The sequence below is a fragment of the Penaeus chinensis genome, chromosome 12, assembly GCF_019202785.1.
Source record: "Penaeus chinensis breed Huanghai No. 1 chromosome 12, ASM1920278v2, whole genome shotgun sequence".
NCBI classification, from domain to species: domain Eukaryota; kingdom Metazoa; phylum Arthropoda; class Malacostraca; order Decapoda; family Penaeidae; genus Penaeus; species Penaeus chinensis.
In genome coordinates this window covers 1,614,791-1,622,290 of record NC_061830.1, presented here as the reverse complement: position 1 = coordinate 1,622,290, position 7,500 = coordinate 1,614,791, and positions in this window count along the sequence as shown.

The following is a 7,500-nucleotide window of genomic DNA, read 5'->3' as shown; positions in this document are numbered from 1 at the left end:
AAATAGGGAAAAGTGCAATTCATGTGAGCTTTCAGAGTATATAGATATATGGACTGGTATGTAGTGTGTTTAATAGGTTCGATGTCTCACTGCTTCACGCACACACACACACACACACACACACACACACACACACACACACACACACACACACACACACACACACACACACACACACACACACACACACATACAATCAGAAAATCAAGGAGGAAGAGAAAAAGAAAAAAAAAAAAGAGAATGAAAAGAACTGAATAAGCAACACAAACCAAAACTAGAAGAACTAGAAGACAAAGAGAAAGTGAAAACAAAGGCGTAGAATGAAGCCCGTGGAAATTCAATTAACTCGACCATGTAATTTATAAGAGAACTTATGTTGTATCCACTAATTATAATAATTCTCTGTTATGTAAGGATCTGATGCGTTTATGTATTTCTGGTGACTTCATAAACCATAGCATTTTTTTTTTTTTTAATACTATAGAAAAGGGAGATGCATTTTATTCTTTATTACTCCTGCCTTTGATCTCTGGAACTGTACTTTTTTTCCATCATGATAGAGAGATGTTGACATCGTCTTTATGATCATATCATATGTTACATACCACATTGCAATATGCCACAAATAAACCTTTTAATTTCTTTTTCTATTACTTTTCTTTGTGATACATCGGTATGCTCTGTACTATATACCGTATTGAACTATTAAACATTTCCACATTTTTCCTTATACAATATATTGAATTGTTAAGGTCATCATTACATTACAGTTCTTTCTCATTCAAAATCCAGTCATCCTCAGTTTCTCAAGTAAAGTCTATATGAAAACTGAAATTATGAAATAAACTGGAGGATACACGGAAGGTAATGCTTTTGTCTTACTCTCTGACATTCATTGTTTAATTTAGGGACTGGTAACCTCTGTGGAAAACGGGTACATGCACACAATACGTCATCATTATTTCATATTCCATTTACTCTTCCTTTCTCTAGTCTCTCTCTCTCTCTCTCTCTCTCTCTCTCTCTCTCTCTCTCTCTCTCTCTCTCTCTCTCTCTCTCTCTCTCTCTCTCTCTCTCTCTCTCTCTTACTATCTACTTCTGTGATTCTGTTTGTCCGTCAGTGTATTTATATATTTATATCTATATATCTATCTATCAAAACATATACACATATATACATATAGTAATATTGATAGAAAATGCAAACGAAACACAAGCGACTAAGCAAGACTTCGCTCCAATGAATCATATTCATGAACATAATAGCAGGCGTAATTTCCTCGTCCTCGTCTCTCATTCCGGTTAGGGATAAAACAGGCTGAGAAAGGAATGAAGCATAGCATTCACGTCATATGTTCTATACGTAACCATATCCATCTAATTCAAAATTATTAACGTTATCGAGGTCACAGAAGACGAGGACCCTTCCCTCGACGAGGGGGAAACGCCTAGGGGGAAACGCCAAGAGGGCAGCGCTCGCCTGAACTCGAAAGGACCAAGGCTGCAGCTTCCACTAGCGAAAGGTGAGACAAAATGGCTCCTGGTGCACAAGCCTTATGATAGGGAGAGGTATACCCACTGCCTGGTTCATTTCATCTTGGACCAGGGAGACCAGGCAAAGCAGTCCCGATCCTGTCCAAAGAAAGCCTGTGAAAAACAGTTCCACAAGTAAACCGCGTTCCTCCAAAAAAGGCACTCCCAAAACGCTGGTAAGGGAAAGTTTAAAGAAGGTGCGGGGCAGCTTTGACCACAGTGCAACCAAACACCTTGTGAAAAGGTAGCCTGTCAACCTGAAGAACTGGATATCCTGATCCAATGGAACTGTTAGGGAATTCATGCAAAATGGGAGGGATGCTATAGCTGCTAGCTTTATGTAACCCAGTTTGTGTATGCCTAAAAGAGATCATGACCAGGGAAAATCGTCCGATTTCCCTGAGAGGATTCCAAGTTGAAGCCCATTATGGGACTTTTGATAATGGACCTCATGGAGGAGTAGCAGTGACGGTACGTCATGCCAGTCCCTTCCAGGCTATCCACCTGCAGACGACACTGCAGGTGAAGGCCGTGTGGATAGAAACGAATTCACCTTGCAGCAGAGGTATCCATTCCCCAAAGTGGCGGGCATGGCCGTCGATCTCCAGTCCCATGGTGGTCTAAAAAGGTTAGAAGGACGTCGTGCAGACAGTAGTCTCTTCAGTTAAGTCCGGGACCCCTTTAGCATGGTTATGGGACAAGATGCGCAAGATCGCTGGGAAGAGTACATCCTTGCCATCACCTGTTAAACATGGCTGCTAGAAAAGGAAAACGTGCTGACCCCATATCAATATCGGTTTAGAAAATTGAGATCGACCACAGATGCCCTTATGAGAATACAGATTACCGTTCACACGGTTACGTCATATGTTAGCAGTCTTTGACCTTAAAAACGCTCACAATACAGTAAACTAACTACTCACTGGGGTAATACAATGCTAACGTGTCGGCCTCTCATCCGAGCGGTCGGCGGTTCGCGCCCCCCACAGCGCCAGAAGTTGCAATTGTCGCCTGAAGGTTACTGCTGTGGCTCTGCACTACGGCGGATAAGGACTAAGCTCAGCCGAGTCAGCACCAGCTGACACACGTTAGCGAGTCGACATAGGCTGGGCTCCCCTCATGGACATAACCCGTACGAGGCTCGGCTTCGCATATCGGACTTCACACACCCTGGTAAAGAGATTATGCGGTATAGTTACATCATGGCGACAGGAGCGCCTGCTGCCAATCCCACCGCCACGGTAAACACCGAACGTCAGAAAACCAAACGAGACATCCATAAGTAGCTGACACAGGCCGGGTCATATATGGAAGGCCCGGGCGAAGCTAGAACTTCGCAAATCTCAAATGAATGAATGAATTCACACACCTACTCGGTCAATGCTGCATAGGGTTAAGTTTTCCTCTAAATAGACTGACATTCACTGGGACGCCTTTAACTTTCTCCGTGGGCTCATGTGGATGTTGGTAGCTTATCCCTATATAGGTAATTTACACGCTTAAGCAATAACATAGTAATTTAAAAAGGAAAACTCTTGGTCGGAGTGTCCTGAAGGTTTCCACTACACGTTTTCATTAGTGAGTCATACGGTACAGTTTCATAACAACAAAGGAACAGTTACCATATCATTTAAACTATAATTATCATTTGCATATTATCACAAATTACAATCTAGTTACGCCGGTGTAATTACCACACTTACGCCGGTGTAATTCGGTGTTTGTCCTGTGCCTTCCTTGTGCAGAGGTGCTCGAAGCGGAGGTCAGAGATTATTTTCGAGTTATGAGTAAAAGAGAGTGATAGAGAGAGAGAGAGAGGAGGGAAGGAGGGAGAGGGAGGGAGGGAGAAAGAGAAAGAGAGAGATTGTAATCTGTTGGCAGCGTTGTTTATATATTATTAAAGGGTAGGGAGTTGTGTGCGAGTGCGTTTACGTGTGCGTGTGTGTGTATGTTGTATGTGTATGTGTATGTGTGTGCAGTGTAAGTCTGTGTTTATTTGTGTACGAACACATAAAACTTTTTCTTTTCTTTTCTAAAAGTAGCACCTAACATTGAAAACGCAGTTCGGTTGCATATGGAACTTCTAGACCCATCGTGCAATCCGCCCGCCTACTCATCAGTAATCTCAAGTTATGAAGCTCAATCTTCGTGTACATTCTCTATCGAGAAAATGTTTAGAAGAAAATCTTGATGAGCCATCAGGAAAGGAAAACTTGGCTTTACGTCTCTATTGGACACCGAGTGGAATATCTGTACATTTCGGTGCTTTGGTTGATATACATGTACATATACATACGGTTATGTATGCATATATATATATATATATATATATATATATATATATATATATATATATGTATAAATGTATATATACGTCTATATGTGTATATGTATATTTATATTTATGGATATATATATACACACTTGTATATAAGTACATATACATGCATATATATGCACACACACATATATAAATACCAGGAGAGAAAAATGCAGATACATGCATTCACTAATTATGGCGGATGCGTATCCACATTTACTTCACCTGTGGTCTGCCTTGATTTTATAATATTCAGTGTATATTGTATTGATTTATTAATATCGTGTTATACTCCGAGTAGAGTTATTTTACATTCTGCGCGTAAAAGAGTATACACATGCACTTACAGATATATTCGGTTTAAGCATAACACTTAAAAAACTTTATCTTCACTTTATCTGAGATCAAGTCAAATCCGCCATCACAGTTAAGCTTTTTGATTCCTTGCTGTTTCTCCCTGAGGAAAGGAAAGGGGATAAGAAAGAGAATAGGAAAAGAAGAAGAAAAAGGAGGTGAAGGAGGAGAAAGGGGAGGGGAAAACAAGATAAAGAACAAGAATAAAGAGGAAGAGGAAAAAAGGAAGAGATGATAAACATATATCACACAATAAAAAATAATCATTATTATTATCATCATCATCATCATTATTATTATTGTAAATATTATGTTTATTAATGCTATTATTATTATCATTATCATTATGTTATCATTTTGTTTATTATCATTATTATTTTTTATTATTATTATTGTTATCATTATTACTACTATGATTATTATGTTTATCATCACTAATATGTTTATTATCACTGTTATGTTTATTATTAATATCATTACTATCATTATTATTACTATTTTTATTATTATTATTACTTTATTTCATTACTGTTATCATTATGTCTATTAATAATATTGTGATTATTGTTATTATCATCATCAGTATCATCATCATCTTCACCATCGTCATTATCATCATCATCATCATTATTATTATTATTGTTATTATTATTATTATTATTATTATTATTATTATTATTATTTCTATTATTATTATCATTATAAATATTATTATTATTATTATTATTATTATTATTATTATTACATTTTTTGTGTTTATTCTATTTATTATCATTATTATTGTTATTATCATTACTATTGTTATTGTTATTATCATTATTATTTTCATTATTATTATTCTATTTATTATCATTATCATTACTACCATCGCCATCATCAAAAAAATAATAAAATAATAATAATAATGTTAAAATAACTGAAATTTTTATTAGTCGCATTTCAGAAAAAAACAGCATAAACAATAACAACAATAACAATACAACAACAAAAGTAATTACAGGAAAGACAAGAACAATTATAACAACAAAAAGAGCAAACAAAAAACAAAAAAAATATAACAAAGACAAGAACAATTAAGATAACAAAAACAGCAAACAAACGAAAAAAGAATAAAAAGAAAACAGATAACAATTTCACACAGGAATAAGACAACAGGTTCTTGTCATACTTTCTTCGCCTTGACACCCCCCCCCCCCCCGCCCCGCCCGCCCCAATATCTGTCTGTCGTATTTTCATGAATATTTTGGCGTAGTGGTGAGACGAAAAAGGAGGAGAAGAGAGTGTTAAAGCGAGGAACTGGAACAGGTGTTGAGAGCTACGTTTTTGTTCTTGTTTTTGTTAGAATGGTTTGTTTGTTTTTCCCTGTGTGATTGGTAAGGATATTTTGATTGTACTTTTTCTGAGATTGTTAAGGATGCTTTTGTTGTTAAATTGTATTTGGGTTTTGTTTTTGGTAAGGATCTATTGTTGTAAGATTATGTTTATTTTTGTTTTTCGTGCGAGATTATTAAAGATATTTCTATGGTAAGTTTGTCTTTCTTTCATCATCATCATCATTACTACCATCACCATCATCATCATCTTTACTATCATCATCATCATCCTCATTATTATTGCTAAATATAAATTTGGGTATGGTAAAGGAGAAAGTAAAGGTGTGTGTGTGTGTGTTTTGTGAAGGTCTATATCTGTGTACGTGTGCTTCTTGCTCCTGGTAGACATCATGATGTGTTTATGACACTGCATTAAAAACAGAATGCAATGCCTGAGTCACAGGCGTCAGCGCAGCAGTGCACATGCGTGTGTACGTGCGCTGGCGCCGGAATGGCGGCTGGAAAGCGAGCTCCCTCAGTCAGTGGCGTCACAGATGCGTGGTTGTCTCGCTGCGTTCGGACGGTTACATTCAATAACCGTCAGTAACACTTTATGACGCTGCATTGCACTTTACGGTGAACACACGACCTTGCACTATATACTGAATACTGCACTTCATAAGAATAATGTCTGTACAGGATTAGCCGTGTCTTTGAGCAAAGATGATAGCCATGTATGGCTGTCGTTTAGCTGCTTCCAGTCAAAATCTTTCACTGGAGTCTGAAAGACAACGGAAACACGTGGAGTATATTTGTACTGATACAAAACAGGGAGGAACAGTTCCACCTATCCTGGGACTGACTCAGCGCCGTTTCCAATCACTGAAGCTTGAATTTATCTATACATATACTACATATATAACTGTATGTCTTTGTATAACTACGTCGCTGTGTGTATATGCACATCCGCATGCATATTCGCACACTCCCTTCCCTTCCCATTTCACATTTTTATACGTACATATTCTCAAATGTAATCTTGAAATGCGAGGAAGAACAGGAGCGTGATTCCAGGCGTGTCAAGGAGAGACAAAAGGATCTTGGGAGGGACGCTGCTTAGACCGACCTGCGCCGCGTCCGCCCAGGGCAGCTTTCCGCTAGTATGGAGTTTATATGTACGTATTTATATATTTGTTATAAGTGTATATGTAGATGTGCATATGTATGTATGTGTATATATCTTATATATATACATGTATGTGTGTGTCCGTGGAGAGATAGGTATATAAATATATATATATTTATATATATATATATATATATATATATATATATATATATATATATAGAGAGAGAGAGAGAGAGAGAGAGAGAGAGAGAGAGAATGATAATGAGAGAGAGAGAAACGGAGACAAATTAAATCAAGCTGAAGATAATAATAATAATAATAATAATAATAATAATAATAATAATAATAATAATAATAATGATATTAATGATAATAACGATAATAAAAACAATAATAAAAAAAAAAAAGAAACAATGCATACTTCGATATTTCACGCCCATGATCACGACCACTCTCCCTTATCCAATCCCTTGTTAATAGTCATCCCGCCTGCATAATCCTGATACAGGCTCTATCAACGACAGAAATGAAAGAAGTGACTCTTAGTTATCATCAGACAAATGTCACGATGTGTATGTGTGTGTCTTCTAGGAGAGCATTGTAGAAGTTAACCCAGTCAGCACGGATGGCAAGAATACATACCATGCCCACTGTAATATAAGCTTATATATTGCATTTAAACATAGATGGCTCTACAAGTGCTTAATCACTAATGAGTCAGTTATTAGTCCTACCTATCTCACCTGTTTACCCTTTTCCTTGACTTTTGGAAAGTGTCTTTTGTATTATTTCATTGTCTGAAATGTTGCCAAGATATTAATAACAATTTAATAATCATAACATCAATAACT